Raw genomic sequence first — 24,341 nt, 5'->3', positions numbered from 1 at the left:
TGCAAACAGCCACACAAATCAACTCATGTAGAAAAGAAGGTATTCCATACAAACATAAACAGCTCCAGTGGCTCCTGATTGAACAGCATGGAAATATATTCATGGAATTGTGTACGCAATTTTTGCAGTATGGATTACTACTGTACTGGGAGGTTTAGGTTGGATATTTGGGAAGAAAATATATTCACTGAAAGGATCGTGAAGAACTGGAACGGATTGCCCAAGGAAGTAGTTGTATCACCATCACTGATGGTATTAAAAGACACGTAGATGTGGTGATTAGGGATGTGATATAGTGGTAGAGTTGGAGGTGCTAAGAGTTGGACTTGATGATTTTAGAGGTCTTTTCTAACCTAAACAATTCAATGACTCTGTGATTCTATGCTCACGATAAAGAAATGATTTATTCATTGCCATTACAATTGTCATATCCCAGAGGTAGAAATTCTGAAAATCCAGAGCAGCTATTAGGTGGATAAATAAAAAATCAATTTGCGGAAGAAATTTAACTCCTTACTGATTTTAACTGGAAGCTAATTTTATTTGTTTCTTGAGGGTATGCTTAAGTATATATCCATATCAATCATGTTACTTTACTTTGACTTTATTTGGCATTACCATTTCTTCTTTTTAATTACTATAGTCAAACAATCAAATAATTATTTATCATATGTCTGTGCAACCTGCAAGTGAGGGGAGGTTTTCAATCTCTGCAGATTCATAGATAAGCTCATGGCTAGGTAGCAGTTTTTCATTTTATACTGATATTGAAAGAAAAAGGAATATGTTCTTTGATTTAAACCTGAAGAATACTTTTCCATGATACGATTTTGTTCTTTTACATTCAACACAACAAAGTCGTTAACTGGAAGAAGAAAGTATATCAGAATAATCATTTGTACCACTTAAAAATATCAAACTAGTCTGAGATCTGCACACAGTTGAAGAAAACTACTTTCATAGGGGTAAAATGAAATAAAATGTCAGATATTTGTTTTTATCAAAATATATATTATCACTTAGAACTGTGACAAAATAATAGGACAATGCGTAAAGAGAAAAACAGTAGGATAACTTTGAAAGGCTTCAGAAATGTTAAATTATTCTATTCCTTTTCACAACCTTCTGTATTTTTTACTTATTATACTAGGCATACCACTATGGTTTCCAAAAAGGTGTTTCCTTGTTTACTAGCTGCCAAGTTACTTCCCCCCCCTCCCCCCCCCCCCCAATAGTTCATATTGTCCTTTTTGTCTTCTCGCAGCAAGCTACTATGTATCTTGTCCTTCAGGCCTATGAAGAATTTATGTAGTAGAGAATTGCAAAAACTTACCTATGACCTTACTTTGTAGAAAAGACTGAAAGTGATCAAATGACAGTTGTTCAGTAAGGAGTAACTTAAAGGGTGTACTGAGACAGTTTTCCTACAACTGTCACTGCTCCAGTATGTCTTTCATATCACACTACACAGAATAGAAAAGGGTTTTCTTTTACCATTGATCAGAATGCCATATGCAGCATTTCAAATGCAGTGGACTTCAATAGTTCAGAAAACTTCAAGCTGGCATTAAGTGGTTGAATCCTGTCCAAGACTAGGTCTCTACACTATTGACCTCAGTCACTGAACTATGTAAAACTGAAGTATTTCAGCTCTCTAGAGGGAATGTTTATGAGCACTTTTTTATCCCGAAGGAATGAATGTAAAATGTAATTGACTCCAAAAACAAATTGCAAAACAACTCAGCAAACATTCTTAGAAACATAAATGTGATGTATAGTTCAAAGTTGTTGTTGTTTTTTTTTTGTTTTGTTTTGTTTTGTTTTTTCCCCCTTGTGCTATTAAAACCAAAAACAACAACAAAAACCAACCAACCAACCTACCGAAAAACCCCAATAGATTCTCTTGGTTAAATTTCTGCTATTCTGTAACAAATGTAGCACAGCAGTAACATGACTTTAAATCCAATAAAATGCCTCATTAGTAGCTGTTATTCACAGCATTAATTAAGAAAACAAAACAAACAAATATACATAGGGTATACTAGTTTATTCCTTAAAATTCATTTCCTTTGAAAGGCTCTGCACCAGTAACTATTATTTTACATTCTGAGTGATTGAGATCTATAATAATGAAAGATAAAGTGTTACAGTTTTGTCAGTACAGCTGTTATTTTGTTTCTTCCACTTGCATAGCTGTTAAGTCTGCAAAAAGAAGAAACTGATGAGGGGAGCAGCTAAATGTTTCTGTCACTAAACTGTCTCTAAACAAAGTTATTTCAGAAAATGAAGCAGTTCTTGACCAGTGTCTTGCAATGTTTTCTTACAAAAGGTAGAATATACAGTAAATACAGATATAACTATGCAGAAACAAAAATACAAAGGAAAAAAATCAAGGTTTGAATTATACTAAGATGTAGATATTAAACCATTATAGATTGAAGACATTGAATTGAGGGAAAATGTGGACCCCATTTTTCAGTATAGGTTAATTGATTATAAGTATGAAAGAATACAAAGCTATCCAAACCAAACAATGACAAAAACAGTGGCAAAAGTGACAAAAACAAAAGCTCAAATAAAAACTACCTACCTTGAATTTGGTAAACTAAACGGGCTTAAAGCAGATGAAAGTCAGCATTGTGCAATTTCTGATAACAAACTACCGTGAGAGGATAAACTGACAGTAGAATTAAGAGCTTAAGTTTATATTCAGAACTCCTATGACAAGCTGCTACTCTGTATAGCTATACTCTGTACAGCTTTAATCCATCTTCTCCAATTTTTTACAACTGTAGTTTGTTCTGGTATCTCACATCTTTTTATCAGTTGTGGTTGCAATAGACAAACATTTAAACTGTGATAACTCACAACTGAAGCTGTATGTTATAGGAAGCCCTAAAGCAGGATTCACCCAAAACAAAGGAGAGTGAGACTTGCAAAAGACCAGGCTAATGGAATGGTGACTCACCCTGAACTGTCTTTGACATCAGGTACCATGGAATAATATGTTGTCTTTCCTGTACTGAGTGACAATCGCAACATGCGTGGGCATTCATTTAATGAGAGTGGCCTATAGTGTGAGGTGATGGACATATGAATGGACAGAGAAGGAAGTGGTGATTCCTGTACTGGATAAAGTAGAATCTAAGAATACTGAAAAAGATAGGGAATAAAGAAAGGATTTTGCACTGGATCTAGCTGGGGCAGGACTTTTTTCATTTTAGGATATATGAAGCTTGAAGAAACAACGAGGAATCTGTACTGCTCACACCTATGGTATGTCCACGTACAGAGGCCCTGCTTTCCAGGATGAGGGTAAACAGCTGTCTATTGAAGGGAGAAGTGAATAAATTCCTTCTTTGCCACTTTTGTTTCAAATTTTAAATTGCTTGCTTTGATTGATGAATGTTCTTGTTTTTTTTCTATGTTCTCTTCAACCCACAGGAGATGGGAATGAGTCAGTGCTTATGTATGTGTTTTGCTGCCTGCATGGGGACAACTCACCAGAGCAGTTTAATAATGAAAGTAGAAATTATTTTAAATATAGGGACCAGAGCATCTTAAATTGTTTTGTCTAGTAGAGAGAGACCTGGACATGAGAATGCATGGGGAGAAATGGGTGTTTTTATCTATCTATTCACTGCAAAGTTCCACTTAAAATACTGCTGAATGTCAGGTATTGTGAGAACTGAATGAGCACAGTTCAGTCCTCTAGGCAACTCTACAGCAATGATGATGTCAGATCAATAAAACAGAGCTTGTCACTGCAGACGCTGAGGCAAGACAAGATAAGTTACAGCAGGCAAAGTTTTTAACAGACCAGTGTAGATTTCTTCTATTCTCCAGAAAATTGGATGATTTTTCATATTATTGCATTATTTTTAAGGCTTATTAGACTTCCTACTAGAAAGTAGCAGTATAAAATTTTTTGAATGTTTCTAATAATAACCTGTATAAGTCTGGACTGCAGTATATATTGAAAAAATAGTTTTACAAATGCTCATAGTGACTCAGGTGAAAAAAGGGAGATGTCTTCCTTTTTTTTTCTATTTAAGCAAAGTGTTACTGTGCACTACACAGTACACAGTAATACTATATGATCTGACCATATTTTTCTTGATGTACAAAACTGAAGAACTTGGACTTAGTGGAAAGCCAGACTTCAAGGAAACTTTAATTACTGGTACATTTTCACATCCATTAATTATTTCAATATGACCGCATTTGGTTCTGGAGCAAGCTCTGAAAGTTTTGCTCTCTTCCATCACTTTTCTTCCATATGATAAGAACGGCTAAGGGATTACAGTCAAGTATAAAGTATTATGAGAGTACCTTATATTTTTTGTGATCAACATATAAAGCAACTCTACTAACTTTTTTTTTTTTTTTTTTTTTTTTCCCACAGAAACAGTGCAAACATATTGTAAAGACTGGAAATTCAAATTCAAAATGCAGACAAATTATACAAGAATAACTACACAGATGCTCTTTTTTTATCATACTTCTCATGGGCACAGGAGAAAACTGAACAGTTTCTTGATTAAAACAACAGTAGAAAAGACATTTGCTTTGTTTAGCAACTCTAAAATACATAAAGCATTTACTAAGCTCAGATATACATATAAAAAAAAAAAAAGTAGATCACATTTATTTGATACTTACAGATCTGTACAACAGTAAAAAATCTATATGAAAATAATAGTTAAATTGAATAACTTTGCTTCGATATTAAGGTTGTGTGTTAATATTAAGTCCTTTAGAACATATTTCAAAATCTTGTGAAATTTCTGAAGATTGTTCAGTGCAGTAATGTTCGTTAATGCTCAGCCACTAATGATCTCTTTTCCATAGTACCAGAAAATTCTGGCTTTATTTGTCTAAGGTGAGAATGTTTACGAAGTACCTAAGATTTTAGTTGGGAGATTTAAAAGTGGAAGAAATTTTCTTCATGAGCTATGTTCAGGTAAGAAAACAGAATGAGAGATAAATATTTCATTTTTTGTCCAGAGCAGGTAATGATATTAAAAGTATCCATGTAAAAACAAACAATTCCTTATTGCTATTTCAGTTTAAAAACGAAAATTGCAAATGTTTGTATTCAAAGTGAAATAACTCCATCCGTTGGAACAAACCAGCCGAGTTAGCCCTGATGAATATGACTGAAGAGACACTGAGCTCCATATGAGCCAACACTGTATCCTCACTGTAAGTAAGTATTGTAATAAATATTGTCCTAGTTTCATCTGGGACAGAGCTGACTTTCTTCATAGTGTCTGGTATGATGCAACATTGTCTTTATGAGAAAAATGATATTGATACTCATAATATAAAATTCCCAATAAAATACATATTTAACTACTGCCCTTAACTCTGAAAAGCAGAGATTTACGAGCTTGAAAATTTCTTAACCTTTGATTTGAATATATAGAGTTATAAATAATCTAAAACAAAGTCTTTTTTGAGCCCATAATCCTAAGGAGTAAATAAAATTAAGAACATTATGTGCTGTTTATTGCTGCAGGAACTTTATATTTTCAGAAATCTGGGGCTTTAAGACATTAATTACAAAGAAGTTATCAAGGAAAAAGTATCTGAATAATGAACAAATATTTATTTTCACCTCTTTCTTTCTGTATTCAGCTTTCAAAAATTTAAGTGTCTTGAATTTACTGATGTTTTCTTCTAACTCCTTTGTATTAATCAAGAAGTTTAATCAATCTTGATAATGATATCACTTACTGTACCACTGTACAACATGTAGGTATTACAGTAGTACAATACCGTACAATATCGGAATGATGGATTTTTGTTAATGTTTGAGTGATTTTATTAATCATTATTCTAATAGTACAATGGATGGTACTTTCGAAATGTCGTGTTAAACTTTTGTGATTTGGTAAAATAATACTGATCTAAGGCTACAGACTAGTCTATAATTATCACATTTTCATTTGACGTACGTGTATTGTATCATAATGCAACAAGAGAATGAAATGAAATTTGCTACAGTGTTAGCTCTCATGAGCTGCTCCTGTCATAATACCCAGTGAAAACAAATAAGGAACCTTATGATTTGGAATCGGAAAAATCTAGGAAATGGTGCTTAAGTCTAAGTAGCTCTCCAGATAAAGGAAAATGAATCCATTTGTAAAGCTTTTTCTAACAGTGAGACATCTGACCAATTTTTATGGCTGCAGTAGCATTTAATATAGTCTTATGATTTGTTATAACTCCTAATTCTTTGAATGAAAATGTAGTTATGACATTTGCTTTGTCTGTTTCTTGACAGTTATGCTTGAGTATTATCATTGCCACTAAAATATGACTTCTGCTGCAGTTTTATAAAATCTTCTAGTATATGCCAAACAATTTTAATAAAAATGTGAAATATTACTCAGTTGGCAATGTTCCTTCTTTCTATTCTTGAATTTTTTTTTCAAAAAATGTATCAAATAAAGTATTCTAGGCCTATATTTTTGTGATACAAAGAATGCATCTGCAATCATTTAGATGTGTCAATTTTAATTCACCTGTTTATAGTAAAAGTAGATGATAAAAAATTTGAATCAGTGAAAAGCGAGAGGATCTGCAGCTTATCTAAACATCTGGGCAACCATGAAATATAGTGCTTATTCATAATATCTTGCACTGAAATTCTATATCAGAAGACAGTGGCTACAGGAAATCAGAAACATTTCAAGACTGCCTAAACAGGAAGTGTAACTGCTCTTGACTTTGTCCAAATTTCAGTAGTAGAATTGTGTTCAGGTGTTTTACGATAAATATTATACCATAAATATTTAATGTTACATTTATAAAATGAATGTTACATAGTTCTTATTGAGTTTTAAAATATGACGTTTCCTAATACTGAGAAAAACATTACAAAAACTTTAAATTATTTGATATCAGGACTTCATAATATCCTGCAGGGGAAAAACAGAAGAAAAGTATGCTAATTGTAAGCATTATATGTTGATGTATGCAGAAGATAAAAATGCTTTTTTTTTTGGCAATTAACTTTTAATTCTCTAAATTAGTTGGATCTGTGGAAGGAAAAAGTTTATACTTAACAATAGTTTAAAAAGTAAAATCAATACCTAGATCACTGTGATATGGAAATGTCTTTACGATTTCTTTAATTGTCTGTAAGCATCAGAATATAAGCTTACAAATGCTTTTCCTTGAAGAATTGTATTCTGACTATAAACCTAGTTAGAATCCCTAGTACTGTTCATTTGTCATAGTCAGCGTAGTGGGGACCAAATTATAACATAAAGCTCTGTAGATAATAGAAGTGTGAGATTTTTATAGGGTAGTTTTTTTCCGTGATCTAGTGACTCTATTCTTATATGTACATTTTCACAGTAACCTGTAGAAATTTCATTGTAGAATATTAATTACAAAACTTTGTTATTAGTTCATTCACTGGGTTTCCATTATTTTGCAGGCAGAATTTAAACCTGTAGAAAACATTACCAAACACTCTTAAAATGCATTTTACTTTAAATTTTGAAGTGTAAACATCAGTAGTGACTGAGGGCTAAATATCTGCTGCTGAATATTTTATCTGAAATCCCAGTGAATCATTTTCTGGAATAGAAAGCAGGAAAAAACAAACATTTTCCTTCTATTATACAATTGGTATAAAGCAGTGTAGTTTAATATCAGTAGGTAATCAATACACTTGTCAGAGATGTATGAAAAAAAACATTTAATTATTGTCTTTTTCTCCCTGAAATAGCAAATGATTACACTATTACTTTGGCTCATTTCCACTAAAGATAACCTTAATAACTATAACCTGTATCTGGTGAACCATGCAAACTCCAGGCATCCATTTATTGTCTCATTTATTCCTTGAATTAAAAATTACTGAAAATGACCTTTTGCCTTCATTACAAATGACTTCTTTAAATAAGATTTAGAATAACAGTGTAACCCCTGAGTATCAACTACCTCTAAATCAAGAATGAAATTATTTAAACCATAATTTAAATTATCCTGTACCTCTGATCTAACCCAGTAAAATTTCAACATTTATCTCATTTAAAACATATGAGGATTTGACTATGCAGGTTATCTTTATTACTTTAGCTTTATAATTGCTGATTATGTATGATATATTTCATATAGTAATTGTTCTAATATATTATTTATTTTGATTATTCCTTAAGTCATCTAAGCATAGACATTTTCATCACTTTTTTATTTTCTGATTTTATATAGTTTATTATATAGTTTATTCATTTCTTTTTCACTTCTATTTTTCTTTGATCAGTTGAATGATAAGGAAATTAACAAATGCAAATTTCTAGGTTAGGAAAATGACAGTGCTTTGTAAAGTGTTTGTATAACCTTAACACGGTTTTATGGCTCAATAAATCATACAGTCTTTATGATATTTTTTGTTTGCTGTAACAAAAGATGACAGATAGAAAGAAAACTGCACTAAACAATTTCCTCAAGACTATTCTGTTGGGAAATAAATTTGTCATCCAGAGATCTGCTGATGAAGTATGGCTTCACCAAGGGAAGGTCATGCCTGACCAGTCTGATGTCCTTCTGTGAAGGAGTGATGGCATTGTAGGACAAAGGGAAGGCAATTGATGTCATCTACCTCCATATTTCCAAGGCTTTTGACATGGTCCCCCCATTGTATCTTTTTCTCTAAATTGGAGAAAGATGGATTTGAAGAGTGAGCTATTTGGTGGATAAGGAATTGGTCGGGAGGTTGCAGTCAGAGAGTTGTGGTGAGTGGCTCTATTTCCAGATGGAGGCTAAAATGAGCAGTGTCATCCAGGAGTCTGTCTTGGGGCCAGTACTCTTTAACATCTTTATCAGTGACATAGATGATGAGATTGAGTACACCCTTACCAAGTTTGCTGATGACACCAAGCTGATCAGCGTAGTTGATACAGAAGAAGGAAAGGACGCCATCCAGAGGGACCTTGATAAACTTGAAAGGTGGGCCCTTGAAAACCTAGTGAGGTTCAACAAAGCAAGGTGGAAGGTTTTGGACTTGGGTCAAGGTAATCCCATATATGTACACAAACTGGAAGAGGAACTCCTTGAGAGTAGCCCTGCTGAAAAGGACTTAGAGGTTCTAGTTGATGAAAAACTTAGCAGGAGATATCAGCATGAGCTTGCAGCCTTGAAAATCAAAGGTATCCATGGTTCCATAAAAGAAAGGCTGCTAGCAGGGCGAGGGAGGTGTTTGTCTCCTATTCTGTCCTGGAGGGGCCTCAAATGGAGTACTGCATCCAAGTCTAGGGCACTCAACACAGGAAAGATGTGGAGTTTTTGCACAGGGTCCAAAGGAGGGTCACAGAGATGATCCAGGGGCTGATACACCTCTCCTGTGAAGATAGGTGGAAGGAAGGGCTTGTTCGATGTGGAAAAAAGAAGGCTGTGGGGAAACCTCATTGCAGCCTTCCAATATTTTAAGGGAATTTATAAACATAAGGGACAACTTTTTACATGGTAAAATTGTGATAGAACAAGGGGGAGTAGTTTTAAACTAAAGGAAGGGAGATTTAGGTTAGATGACTCCCTTCCAATCTAAGCCAGTCTATGTTTTTATGATTCTATAACGTCTTCCTTCAGTCTATTTTCTGTATCAGACCCCAACTTTAAATGGATAAAAGAAGGGATATGGAATGGTAGTATCTTCTAGCAGCGACAATTCAAACATGGATGAAGATCTGTAAGGATGAAGATTTTCCTGAAAATTGAGAGCAATTGTATCCTTTGAGAATATGATTTACTTACAGTCAATGGAGAACATTTTAATTCAGCTCCTTTCACTTGAGGCCTTGCTATTTAAATAGAGCTTTAAGAAATTGTACAGTTTGAAAAAGAAGTCATTAACATTGACTTCTGAGACTGAAAAGTTTTAACTAAATATTTAAAAGTAATGTATGTCAAAACATTATCCAGGTTTTTTTGTATGAATAATGTACATCTGAAAGTGTAAATGATATTCATTAAATGGACTAAAGTAAGCAAAGAATGAAAGGAAATACCTAGTATATCCTACTATGAAAAGCTGCGAACAATTGTCTTTAACCATGTCCTCCAAAAGAAATAGGAAAGTATTATTTGACATGTCCCTTAGTTACATACCATTTAAAACTGTATGAACAATGAGGTTCTGAACACAATAACTTAAGTAATTGTAAACTCGTTAATTGTGGAGAAACTTCTATTAAAATCTTTTATTTTGAATTAATGGCTATATAGATTAAAAAGCTCTTAAAATACTAAGATACTAATACTAAAATACTAAGATAGTTTTTCCTTTGGAGGTATGTTTTTTTCAGAACATTTTTGCTTGCATTTATTGGTCACAGAACTCACATAGTTATGCAAATAATTCTGCTTTTTTTAGCAGATATGTATATTAATTTCTCACTTATCTTAGGAATCTTCACAGAGCTAATAAATAATACTTTGTAATTATACTGTTCGATAACACTGTCAGTTGAAAAGTTAATTTTATTTTATGTCAAGTCATAACAGATTGATATTTGCTTCTGTATGTCAGCAACAAAAAAAAGTCATTGCATAGCTTCCTTTCTTTGCATTAACTTCATCAATATTTATTTGTTATTTTTCCCAATATTTCAAGCACTAGCAAATAGAGGGATTTTATCCTTATAAAAACATGTTAAAATATATTCCTTGAGGGGGGAGGTAAGAATTATTTTTTAATGCTTCCACACAGTTGAAAAGATTGATATGGTAATACTTAATCAGGAATGTTTTCTCTAAAATACCATGAGCTGGTATGTCTTGTGTTTGGAATAAAATTTTTCATGTATTATATTCAACTTTTCTTGTTACTAATGGAATAGCTTATGACCAGTGCTTCTTGATTTGTTTTCAAACAAATATTGAAATTTATTTTATAGATAGGCAGATAGCTAAATAGGTAGAATATTAGATTTCTGAAAATATTCCATATATGCATATTTACATAAACAATGTGCATATTTATCAGAATACTGTGACTTTACTTTCTTTCATTTTATTTTTCCTTTTCTGGAAATAAATATCCTCTCTCTTTTTTTTTTTTTTTTTTTTTTGTGTGTATTTTTCTTCCCTCTGAGAATGTACCATTGTTTTTTTGTGTGTGAAATTGTGTACACAAGATCTCAAAATGCATGGAAAGAAGAAAGAGAGTGTCAAAATGCAAGTTTCTCGATAAATTTAACAGAAAGTCACAGAAAGTTGTTTTGAATACGTCTTAAGGTATAAATGACCCTTTAAGGTGTAAAAAAAAAAAAAAAAAAATCCACATAAATTCCAAGTAAGATTGCACATGTCTTGTTGTAAGTTTTGATAAAATGTGTGCTGCTTGAGAGATATTGCCAATAGAGTCCTCCCTAAAATAAGCATTTTCTACATATTTAAATTTGTCAACCTCTAATTTTTTGGGCTACAAAACTTCATCTGAAATCTGAAACAGAGATGGTGATAATGACAAAAAGATTTTCTCATTTGGCCTAATTAAGATTCTGTCCTTTGCTTCTAATTAAATGGCTTACACTACTGTGTCTTGTTGAAAAGGAACATAAAGATTTTTAAGATCAGTGGTGAATTCAGACTTTGTCTTCAGTATCTAGTTTTTGCTTAATTATATTGACTTCATTAATATTAAAAAACCTTTGAAGAGCAATATTCATGTAAGTTCATAGTTAGCTTCAGACCTTGGAGTTTTTTTCCTTTTCAGCTCATGCTGTGTTTTTTCTCTTTTTAATAGGATCAAACAAGATCCCTTCCAGAATTCATATTTCAGCTAATCATTGCTGGATAATTCAGTAAACTCATCTTTCTTCCCTGTCAAAACCAAAGTTATCATCTTCTGGCAACAAGATGTGAATATAGTCCTTCAACACTTTTATATCTTCGTAAGTAAGGGAAGAATTAAAAAGTGCACGCTTATTTTTTATGTCTTTGGTACATGTTAATTAAATCTTAGTAAAAATTGTCCTATGAGTAAGCAAGTTCCTCAGTAAGTAGTTAAGGGAGAAGCAAATGTAACTACAATAGAGTTTTTCTTACCTTTGTAATATTAACCTTCTAAACAGTGAAGAATGATGCAATGGCTGGTGCCAAATTCTCAAGAAAAAATGAAACCTGTTAAAAAAGTAATATTGGTATATAGTATAGAAGTTAATCAATTTAATGATAGTGATACACGATGGTGCATTCTGAAACCAGTAATACAGAAAAGATGAGATTGACACCTACAGAACAGATGCAGGTTTAACTTGCTTTTCTTTATCACCTCTTTTCACAGTGACAGGAAGTAGCATAAGGAACTTATATGCTGAATGTTGAATATGATGGCGTTACTGGTTACTTGACCAGCAGCCAGCTGCTAAAAGATGAAACCAACTCAGACCAAAGCAAGCCCAGACCAGCCCTGAGAATCTGCTCTCAGTACAAGGACAACAAGTTTTTACTGGTAACATCAAAAATGATATTACAGGGCTGCAATCTTTTCATTGTAAGTGGCTTCTAGAAGTTGTTCCTGAAATTTCATTTGGACAAGTAGCTGGGGGTACTGGTAGAAGAGAGCAGGTGCTGGAAGGGAGAACTCTTTTCTTTTGAGTTACATCTAATCTGCCTTTCCATGTTTTGTTGCTGCTGTTTCTTTTGGTTTTCTTTGGCTGTTAAGTTGCTCAGTTGCTTTGTTCTGTTATTTTTTGTTGTTTGGTTTTCAGTTTTGTGTTTTTTTTGTTTGTTTGTTTTGTTTTGTTTTTTAGTTAGTTTGTTGGATTTCATTCACAGAACCATAGTAAATTTCCATAATTCAGTTAGTGTATGGTCCAGTCTGAAGAGAGATTGTTGCAAGCATGAGATCTGGTCTTTCTGATTTCAGCTAAATAAATTTATAGGATTTTACAAATGTAAATTCATTGAACTAACATTATTGTAAGAATATATACTTTCCTAAGTTTTTGTCTAATCTTTTCAACAGCAGTTTTCCTCTCTGGGCAACCTGTGCCCAATGTTCCATTAGCTGTACAGTAAAGATGTTTTTCCTGATGTTTAGATGGAACCTCCTGCCAAAGAAAGCCTATCTTCTTTGAATCTTCCCTTCGGGTATTTATACGCATTGATCAGATACTCCTGATTTTTCTCTTCACCAGGCTGAACAGTCTCAGCTCTCAGCATCTCCTCATGCAAAAGGTTATCTAGTCCTTTGGACAACCTATTGGCCTCTTCTGTGCTTTTTCCAGTACATTCAGGTCCCTCTTGTACTGGACAGAACAGAACTGCACATAGCATTCCAGGTGCGACCTTACCAATGCTGAGTAGAGCATTTTCACATTGCTATAGGCTGCTAACAGTTTAGTCACTAACTTCATCTTCTTCTGTTCTCTATTTTTAAATCATGTTGAAGATTCCTAATCATTTGGATTTGATCTTTTACTGTTACTTTTCTAATGATGTCAAATTGCTCATCTGTGTATATTATGGTCACAGTTTCAGAACAGTTCTTGAACTCAAACACTTCAAATTAGGCCTGATAGGTAATGTAGAGTTATTTCTTCTACTGGGGTCTTTCTTATGTCTCTCATTTGAAATTATGATAGCTAGAATTTTAGTCTTCCTGTTTTGCTCCAATATGATGCTAGTCCAGTCCGACAAATTGTCTACCAGTTTATCAGTTTAGAGATATCAAGCAAAGCAGCAGGTAAAATAACATCAACAAAATTGAATTCGAATCTCCATATGAGACCCCTATGTAATTAAGTAATCTTGAAATATATTTCACAGTATATATATATTCACATTCCTGAATTCTCAAAAGAAATTTTTCATTGAAGCTCTGAATACTGGCACTTAACCTTATGTTTCAGTGTGGTGAATGAAGTGTAACTTCACAATAGTTGTTTATATCATTAAGAATAAAAGTATATGAGCTGGAGGAGATTTTGCAGTTTAAATATTCACAGTCATCAGTTTTCTGCACTTCAGAGCTCTTTCATATTTACTTTCAATATTTACTTCCTTCAGACATTCTAGTTGCATGGAACATCAGTTTTTGACCACATTTAATAAACTTCATTTCTTAGGAGAATAAGTAACTTTATCTCTTAATTTCTTGATGTTTGAAAATTTTAACTGAATATTTAAAAGTAATGTGAATTGAAAGAGTATCCAGTTGAAGTGATTTTACTGTATGCTTTAAAGCCCACACGTCATATTAATTGTTTTGTTTATGTGAGAACAAAACATTTACAGATTTTTCTGCTTTGTTTAAAAGTGAATGGAAGAATAAACTAAAAACTTGTATCTCCTGTTAGGATATTTTTTCTTACCTTGCTTCTGTAACAGTATAGTTGTCAAAATAAATTACATCTCAAAGTCTTTCACTTCTCAGCATAGGATTTTTTTCCCTCTTTGCTCTCTACACAAAAATGAAAATGGAATAACACACTTTAATGAACTCTATTTTAAATGACTGCCTTGGGCAAAATGCAATTGAAGTACAAAGAATAAAATAAAACCTTAATACATGTCACTAATCAAAAATGTACAAATGGATTCTGATTTCTGACAAGAGCTGGTAAAAACAGCCTATTGCCTCAGGAAGTTAACATTCTAACCTAAATTATTATAGATAATTGTAGTGTCATCACAGCATAAGTATTTTATATCATGTGCATTTTCCTTCTGAAGTCTGCAGCCTCAGTTGAGAAAAGGGTTATTTTATCACATTCCATTGCCCTCCTTACCTCTGTCTCTTTGTCTTCTTCTCCCCCCCCTACCCCCAATACTCCTCATCTAACTCATCCATGAGATTTCTAAAGAAAAAAAGTGGAAATTTTATACTCCAGTATACTTGCACACACAGTATGATCTAAATTCACTCTCTGAGGCTATTTCGGTACTGCAGTTTATTGTCCCCTCTTTTATGGGAGAATATTTCAGTTTGTTAAAAGAAGCCCCAGAGAATAAATAAGAGAAAACCATTCACCCCTAATTTAATGGTAAAGCTAAGAACAGACTAGCATTTCTTTTGTAACTCAGCACTGCCAAAAACTGCACACTTTTCTGAAAAGTGTTTATACCTATACTGTACAGGTAAGTAACAATTCCCCACTATCCACTAGATCTTTCTGTTAGAATAGTTAGTGAGAAAACACTATTTAGTTACTAAATATTTTGAGTTCTGTGAGGTTCATATTATTATGGAAAGCTGAGATAGAGCTGTATAAATATTTCATAATTTATCTTGTTTACCAGTGAGAAATAGTGAAATTATTGATTTTTTTTCCTTTCATGATAGCATGCATTATGTTTTACTGTGTTACTAAAATGAAAAATTTTCCACATTTCTGTAGTTAAATGGAAGATAAATTAACCACTAACTTACATTCTTTTCTGTAATATCTCGAATTCCAAACTCACTTATACTGTTACGTTTAAAAGATTTTCAGTAGTTCACATTAATTATTTTTCACATGTCAAATGAGTTAATTAGTGACTATACAAGAAACTCAAATTTTTTTCTTCTGAAAAGAAGAAACTTATTTCTCATGTCACCTAATTATCTGTGCATGTAATCGGTTGCCTAATTCACTTTTAGAAATAGAGTTATGTTGCTTCTATTGAATCAGATGTGGCCCAGACTTTTTACCTCTCCTTTGTATTTAGAGTTGAAATGGCAGCAGAGATGTTAGTGTGCAGATCTTTTACTTCACCTATTCAGTTTACTGCAAAGTGTGTGTGACACACCTGGAAAGCATGAGTGACACACTTACAAAGTCTGGGTGACATACTTGCACATTGACTGTAATGATGTTGTAAAATGCTCCTACCTAGAAGGAAATTACTAATGAATGTGATTTTGTAAAACTTTTAAATACGGACCATATTCTTAAATGTGCTGGTGTAGCAAGACTGTATCATCATCTGTTCAGAGATCATAGCATATTTACAGATGAACTCAAAAGCAGAACTTTCTTTCTAAGAATTTTAACTAATTTCTTGTTGGGTTATATTTTACCATCTGAATACTAGCAGGATTGTTCATATCTCCATACTTTATATTCACAGTGTGATTTTTTAAATGAAACATTAAAACATTTAAACATTGAAAGTAATATGGAAAGATAATTTACAGAAATAATATACAATATTCATGGATTTTTAGGTAAATGTTCATATTCTATTTAAGAACATGTGTATATTTATATCTCTCTTAATGCCAGTAACCAAAAATAATACCCTGGGCTTTTAAAAGTGTAAGCTTTAACAGAAATCCTTAACTTTTAACTGTATTAATAGGAATAAATTTTAAAAAAAAATGAATCTCAACTACATGGATATGTCCCACAGGTTAAAAGGAGCTCAAGATTTAAATAGTGTAAAAATAAGAGCATTGTAGGGCCTTATGTATCTTAGCCATATAAATTATAAAATGTAGTCTATGAATGGTTAGATCCTTGGCCCATTTTTCTGCCATGTTTACATGCTACATTTTATGCATATGCTATATTTTTGCTTATTGTATTTATTTTGAACAAGTAAAATGAAAATATAGTGTAGAAGTATAAGAAAGGATTAGCATTTCTAAAAGAGCAAAAAATCCCAACAGCATTTTACACCAAATAGAAAAATAAATGTAAATACTAACAAGCTACTCTCCATTTCAAATGATAGAAATAGCATCTGGATGTTCCAACAGGAGAATATTGAATAAATATCTGTATGAATGAGAACTCAGCAATGGAATTTCTGAAACTTTCAAGTTGCCAGAATTAATTCAGGGCTGCTTGGTGTAACTCCTTTCTTAATTTCTCTTCTAAACAAAATAAGCTTCAGCTTACTGAAGCTGGAATTATTTCTGCTAGATACTAGGTAACTGTTAATCTATATTATCTATAAGAATGCCTAAAGGCACTACAATGATTAAGAATATAAGGGCTGGTTTGATTCATGCAGTCAAATGCATGACATATTATGCGTTTTTTATTCTAAAAAAAATAATCAGAAAAGATCATGCTAAACGATTTCCATCAAGTCTTGAATGAATATCTTCCTTAAAGGCTTACTAAAAAATAGATTATTGAAACATATTAAGCAGTTAAGGAGATTACGTACTAAATATATAATTTATATATCTAAACACAACTGGCTGAATGTCTTGAACAAATATGAAGTACACTGTACATTTGCATGATTGTTTAGTTTCAAATTTGTGGAACTTAATTCAATGTTAGGATACAGTTATATTTGTATCCTAACATAAGTTAGGTTATAATAACTTAGTATCACATAAGTGACTTTATGTCTCTGTTTTACTTGCTTTTCTTAATGCAGTATCATGGAACTACAAGATTGTCGTGACAGGAAGAAACCGCTTGATACATATGGTTGAACTTCCCCACTCAAAGAAGTGAAGTCTCCTGAGCTGCCTTTTCTACAGAGTAAATAGCCTAATCTCTCTCAGTTTCCCTTCATATCAGAGAAGCATTACTACCTTTTCCTTCACTGAACTCCTGCAAGCATGACCAAAACTACATAAAACACTCCAGGTTTGGTTTTAGTAGTGCTCAGTAAAGAGGAAAAGTCACCTTCCTTGACTTGCTAGTGGTTTATATTCACCACTCCCAGGTCCCCAGATCATTCCCCATGTAGTCAACATCCAGAATGTATCTGATGACCGAAGTTTGTTTGGATTTTTTTGAGTGTGCAGAAGCATATCTAATAATTCATTAATGTTATTGAGCTCTAAAGAACACATCTACTGTGAAAGGCAGTAGAGTTTGAACCTTTCTTCCAATATTCCATTTAATTTTGTTGCCTTGTGACATTTGGAAGCAGAGGGGCAGTCTGACAAAATGACATCTGACCATGGAAGTGCAGTCTTCTTCAAAACTCTGAAGACAATGTAAAAGTCAGTGTCCATGATTTAATACTTGTATAGGATTTGTTCGGATATCTGAGTACTAGTTTTTGAATAGGCTAGCTTAAAATAGGTCAAGACTAGATGGAGATACCATAAAACTAAAATAAAAAGATTGATACGAGGAACGTCACTGCATTATTATTATTATTATTTATAAGTGAATGGAAAATAGAAGTGAGATTACAGAGACCAAAGGAGGTAATGGACTCTCTCTTCAAGAGACAGTCTCTGTAGAAAAAAAACTTTCAAGAGGTAATATCTCAGCTGACACAAAGTAGCAAAAGACCAGGACCCTGTATTTCTATTTTTATTGAATGAGTTTTAAAAAATGAAATTTGAAGACATAGAAGTACACTGTACTCCAAGATTTTGTTCATCTAATGGAAGAGACATGAAAGCTAATAAAAGCTTTGTTTTTTAAATCAAAGGTAATGTTGTTGATCTCAAATATTCTAGTTTGCTACAACTTTAGTATACAAATGATTTTTGATACAATTTTTAGAAAAACAAAAACAAAAAACAGCACAACAAACCAAATCAACCAACTAATAAAAAAAAAAAAAAACAACAACAACAAAATGAAGTTTGTTCAAATGAAAAAAAAATCCAAGAATTATATCTCATATATCTCAAATCTATGGATTTTGGAAGATGAACTGTTCAATGGATTAAGAACTGATTTGTTGGTCAAAGCCAATGGGTTGTGATCAACAGTTTTGTCTGGGAAGAGACTGGTCACAAGTGGTGATTTGTGCTCTTCAACATCTTTATCAATGACATAGATTATTGCATCGAGTGCTCTCTCACCAAGTTTGCAGATGACACCAAGAAGAGCAGTGCGGTCAATACACGAGAGGAAAGGGAAGCCATCCAGTGGGACCTGGACAGGCTGGAGAAGTGGGCCCATGTGAACCTAATGCGGTTAAACAAGGCCAAGTGGAAGGTGGTGCACTTGGTCTAGAGCAATCCCAGGTATTTATACAGAGTGGTGGAAGAACTCCTTGAGAGGAGCCCTGTGAAGAAGGACTTGGAGGTCCTAGTGGATGAGAAGCTAGACATGAGCCAGCAGTGCGCACTTTTGCAGCCCAGAAGACTAACTACATCCTGGGCTGCATTAAAAGAGGAGTGGCCAGCAGAGAGACGTAGGTGAATGTCCACCTCCATTTGGCTCTTGTGAAGCCCCCATCTGAAGTATTTGCATCCAGGCTGTGGACCTCCAGCACAAGAAGGACGTGCAACTCTTGGAGCAGGTCCAGAGGAGGGTTGATAAGATGATCAGAAGGCTGGAGCACCTCTCCTATAAGGAAAGATGGAGGGAACTGGGTTTGTTTAACTTGAAAAAGAGAAGGCTCCAGGGAGACCTCATTGTGGCCTTCCAGTACTTGAAGGGAACACATAAACAGGAGGGGGAATGGCTGTTTACCTGGCTGGATGGTGGTAGAACAAGGGGGAAGGGTTTTAAACTAAGGCAGGAGATTTAGGTTAGATATTAGAATGAAGTTTTTCACCCAGAGGGTGGTGATGCACTGGAACAGGTTGCCCAGGAAGGTTGCGGATACCCCATCCCTGGAGGCCTTCAGCACCATGTGGCTCTAGGCAGCCTGATCTAGTGGTTAGTGACCCTGCACACTGCAGGGGAGTTAAAACAAGGTGATCTTTGAGTTCCATTTCAACCCAGGCCATTCTATGACTCTATGATCTGTAATTGCTCTCAAATAATAATAAAAAAGAAATCTTGCAGTACAGAAATAAGCTGATTAATTTTATCAGATATGAACTGTTTTTAACAATTCCTTTTTTTTTTTTTTTTATAGTGGAAAGAGATATCTTAAAAGAAAATAGGTGTTTTTTAAAGGCAGAGAAATTTGATCCTGATTACAATTTATCTGAACTATATCATTTATTTTAAGTGTAAACAAATACAAATTTAAACAAAATACAAAACAAATTGCCTTCAGAGAATCAGACTATCCTTAGATGGAAGTGACCCACAAAGATTGTCCCGCCTACACTTAGGACTAACCTAAAAATTGAACCGTATGTCTGAAAGCTTGAGTCAATTTCCACGGGTCTTATTTTTGGTCACCAGAGAGAAGAAGTCTGACTGGCTCTTGTGATGAAGATGTAGGCTGTCATGAAGTCTCCCCTCAAACTCTTCTCTAGGCTAAACAAAGGAAGTGACCTCAGCTGTTCCTGTGCTCCTCTCTTATAGACCTTTCATCACTTCTGTAGAACTTCTTTGAGTGCTCTTCAATAGTTTTATAACCTTCTTATCATGATGTCCAAATTGCACTCAATACTTCAGGTGAGGCTGCATCAAGGGTGAAATGACAGGGCTGTGCCTGATAAACCCCAGCATATGGCTGGCTGTTGTGACTACCAGGGCACAGTGTTGACTCATACTCAACTTGCTGTGAATTAGAACCCACACACCTTTTTCCACAGGGCTGCTCTCCAGTCTTTTGTATTCCAATCTGTTCATGTATCCAGGGTTGCCTCAGGTGCATAATCTGTCACTTGCTTTTGCTAAACTTCATGTGATTTTTGATTGTCCTGCCCTCCAATTTGTCAAGATCTCTCTGCAAGCCTTCTCTACTCTTGAAGGAGTCAACAGCTCCTCCCACTGTAGTATTATCTGCAAACTTAGTATGCATTTTAGTCGTACATACAGAACACTTTTATAAAAATTACTGAAGAGAACTGGCCCCTAAAATACTCCTGGAAAACCCTACTACTGACTGGATGCCAGTCTTATGTAACTCCATTTACTATAAAGCTTATATTTTATATATTATAAAGAACTATATTTATAGATTTAATATGTCTGAATGTATATTTGTATCTAGTAAGAGGTGTCCCTCACACAAAACGGGGCTTGTAACTAGGTGATCTTAAAGTTCCCCTCCAACTCCAAGCATTCTATGATTCTATGATTATGTCAACAAGCAATAGATGAAGTCATTTTTCTTCGTCTATTTTACCCATGGCAATAACATAAGTGATGACTTTATTTTGAACTGCAAACTTTCTCGTCTTGTTCTTTCTGTTGTCACCCTTTTTGCCATGAGAGAGGAATGAGACAGTGTGTGGGTGAGTGTGCTTAGCTCCTGGACATTCAGTCCACCACTGTACTGCTCTTCAATTTCAGCTTCCTACAAAGAAAAGATACTGTGAAAAGCTATGAAATAAAAAATGCATTAATAAGTTTAAAAATATATTTATTATTTCTTCTTACATACTTTACTAAACAAAAATGTTTGGGTTTGCAGAATTACAAGAAGAATCAATCAAAAAATTATAAATATTGGTCTATAAATAGAGAAACATTAAATGTAAGTAATCCAGCAGCTCTTTATTATTACTTCATAGTACACAGCTGGGAATGTTTATCAAAAAATTCTGAAAGACAAATATTTAAGACTGTGCTTATCTGGACTAGTAAAAAATATTAAAACATACAAATCAACAAACAATCAAATAAAACAACCGTGTGATGGAGACAATTAGTTTGGAATACTGAATAAAATATTCAGCATCTAGGGTGGTATTTTCAAGTTCGTTTTGATGCCAGCGGATGGAACTTTACTGTTATTAATTTATTTTCAGTCAGAACAAATGTGTAATATAATTATTCTCAGTTTACTGTCATGTGAAAGTCAGATATTTATTTAAATGGGCTTTGATTCATGTCCACCAGTAACTCAAAAGGTATCTAGCACATTGGCATTAATGATTAAAAATATAGTCATGTTCTTGAAAATGATAGAAGTTGGGCTTGATTTATCCCTAGTATGTGACTTTTTGAAACTGTAGCTGTAAGCTTAGGACAGAAAATTACATCTGATACAACAAATGTCATTTGTTCTCTTTGTATGGTATGATATATCTATTTAGATGGTCAGAGAGAGAATTCAGACCCATATTCCTTTTCCAGGATACAATTTGTTAAAGATATGAAATGGAAATACAATGCATTTTTCTTCTGCTTTTTTTTTTTTTTTTTTTTTTTTTTTTCCCTCCAAGAAACAATGCATCTAATTTTAGAGACAATATATACAGAATAGCCAATATTTCTACATCTGAACAGGCTTGAGCAGGACATGCATGGATACATGTAATATATGTTCTGATAGTCAGCACAAATGTTTCAATAAGAAAAATAATGGATATGTGTGACATTTTTGATTCAAGACCATCTCCTGTGATCGATAATTTTTAAATAACTTTCAAAAGATGATTTATCTATTACAGATATTAATATATTAAACATTACATTTTTTTTCCACATTATGTGTAAGATTCTCTTGATCTTAGTATTTCATGTTGTATATTCCTGACAGTACTATAACATATCTATATTTACTGCACTTTTCAGGTGAACAAGGAAATGTCAGAAGAAATAAGACAACAAATTATATCTGCCACAAATTCAATGCAAAATTCCATTTCCAAATGTCATACTCCAATATTTCAGACATCGCAGCATTATACTATCTGAGATGAACAATACTGGTAATTTTTCACCTTAAACAAACACATTGTAAACTCATTAAAAGATTTTTTGTGTGTGTGTTAACAAATAATTTACAAAAATTAAGGAAGTAGTGTGCCTAAAAAATTCAAATTTTCATATTTAGTCTACTCAAACAAGAGTGGTGAGAATGTGTTTTCTACAAATAATTTTCTTTTAATTTTTAATATAGAAGCTGAAGGCCTTCTGCATTGAACTTGAGCATTCAAAATGTTATTACTAATCTGAATATTTTTTGAGGTTACCAAATACAATATTATCAAGTTTCACTTCATTCCCAATGCTATATGAATGTTTTTTTTTTTGTTTTTTTTTTTTTTTTTTTTTTTTTTAAATAATAATAATAATAAAATAAATAAATAAATTTTCCTGTATTCTTCTTAGGAAAGCTTATAGAGACTTGTGCTGCTTAATAGCAGCAAAAAAAAAATCTCACTTTTATTTATTTATTAAGTTTTAACTTAAGTTAAAGTTAAGTAAGTTAAAAATCACCTTTATTTTTAGCAAATTTAATTTTCCTCTTCCATGAATAATAGCGAAAGAAACACAATTCTAATTCTCTTAAACTGCTCTTCTGTGAAATTAATTCTGTAATATATTCATTTAACACCTTTATAACTACATTGGCTTGAAGAGAAATACATAATATATCACATATGTAAAGTGACGAACTGCCCCACTGTAATTCTTGTATGCAGGTTGTGCCAAAACTCATGTCTATCATTAATTTCAGCAGAGATTACAACAGATAGTTACAGCACTTTAGCTATTTGATAGAGCAAAACCTCCACCAATATTTGTGTATATTCATTTCATTTCATTTAGATTTCTTTCTTTTTATTTTAATGTCATTCCTACCCTCATTCAAGAACAGCGAACCTTGAACTTTCTTCTGACTGATCACTTAAAACTGGTTGAGAACTTCACATGAAATGTGCTGGTGGAAATCACTTCTTTTTGTTTCCATGAAATTTGTGCAAGAGTTAGATAATGTAGAATACGATGTAATTTCTACAATGTAACACTGTGAGATAGATGGCATCATTCAATGTACCATTTAAAGTTTAGCAGTATACATTCCTAAGATCCAAACTCAAAATTTAGGAAAGGGTAGATCATTCTCTCTCTCTATCAGCATACAGATAGTATCTCACTTACTATCAGGTAAGATGCCTGAAATAAAATTCAGAGCTGTTATAAATAAGAGCTGAATGTTAGCATTGTCTTTCTAGAGAGATTAATCTCTTTCTACTATATACTCCTTTGCATAAATGTACACACAAGAGAAAATGGCAGATAGAACACTAAAGAAACATGAGATTTAATGCCAGATTAAATTTCAATTATTATGAGGAAGAAATATTATAAAAAAAAATAAGTCAACAGAAATGCTGAACTCCTTTATCAGTGATAGTTATTCAGTAGGTTGTTCTTTCTGGCACACTTTTCCAGGTGCTTGAATTTCTAGCGAGAAGTCTGATAACTGATTCTGTTCATGATGAGGTCTTATTATCCAGCTAGAAATTGCAGACTGTGAACTTGGAGTTCTCTTGAAGAATCTGAAGAAACAGATGTTTATTGTTTATTATGTTTATTTTTAAGAGTATTTCAAAAGAAAAGATGAAGGGCAATGTTCAAATAGGCTCCACTTTTTGTGTTTTATTGTGCTTTTTCAGTTCATAAGGGACAGTAATAAGACATAATATCTTAGCAAAACACAGTGAGAAAATGTCAGTCAATTTTGACAGTATTTTTAAATCTGAAATTTAAAACACACATACTTTATTATTCAAAAGTTACTCAAAACAGTTTCAAAGTCATAATGATCTCCATTATCAATATATGCAGAGATGTTCCTCTTTAAGCAGGAGTCTCTCT

This window comes from Tympanuchus pallidicinctus, unplaced genomic scaffold (genome assembly GCF_026119805.1).
Source record: "Tympanuchus pallidicinctus isolate F22 unplaced genomic scaffold, pur_lepc_1.0 scaffold2, whole genome shotgun sequence".
NCBI classification, from domain to species: domain Eukaryota; kingdom Metazoa; phylum Chordata; class Aves; order Galliformes; family Phasianidae; genus Tympanuchus; species Tympanuchus pallidicinctus.
This window is presented reverse-complemented; position numbering follows the sequence as displayed.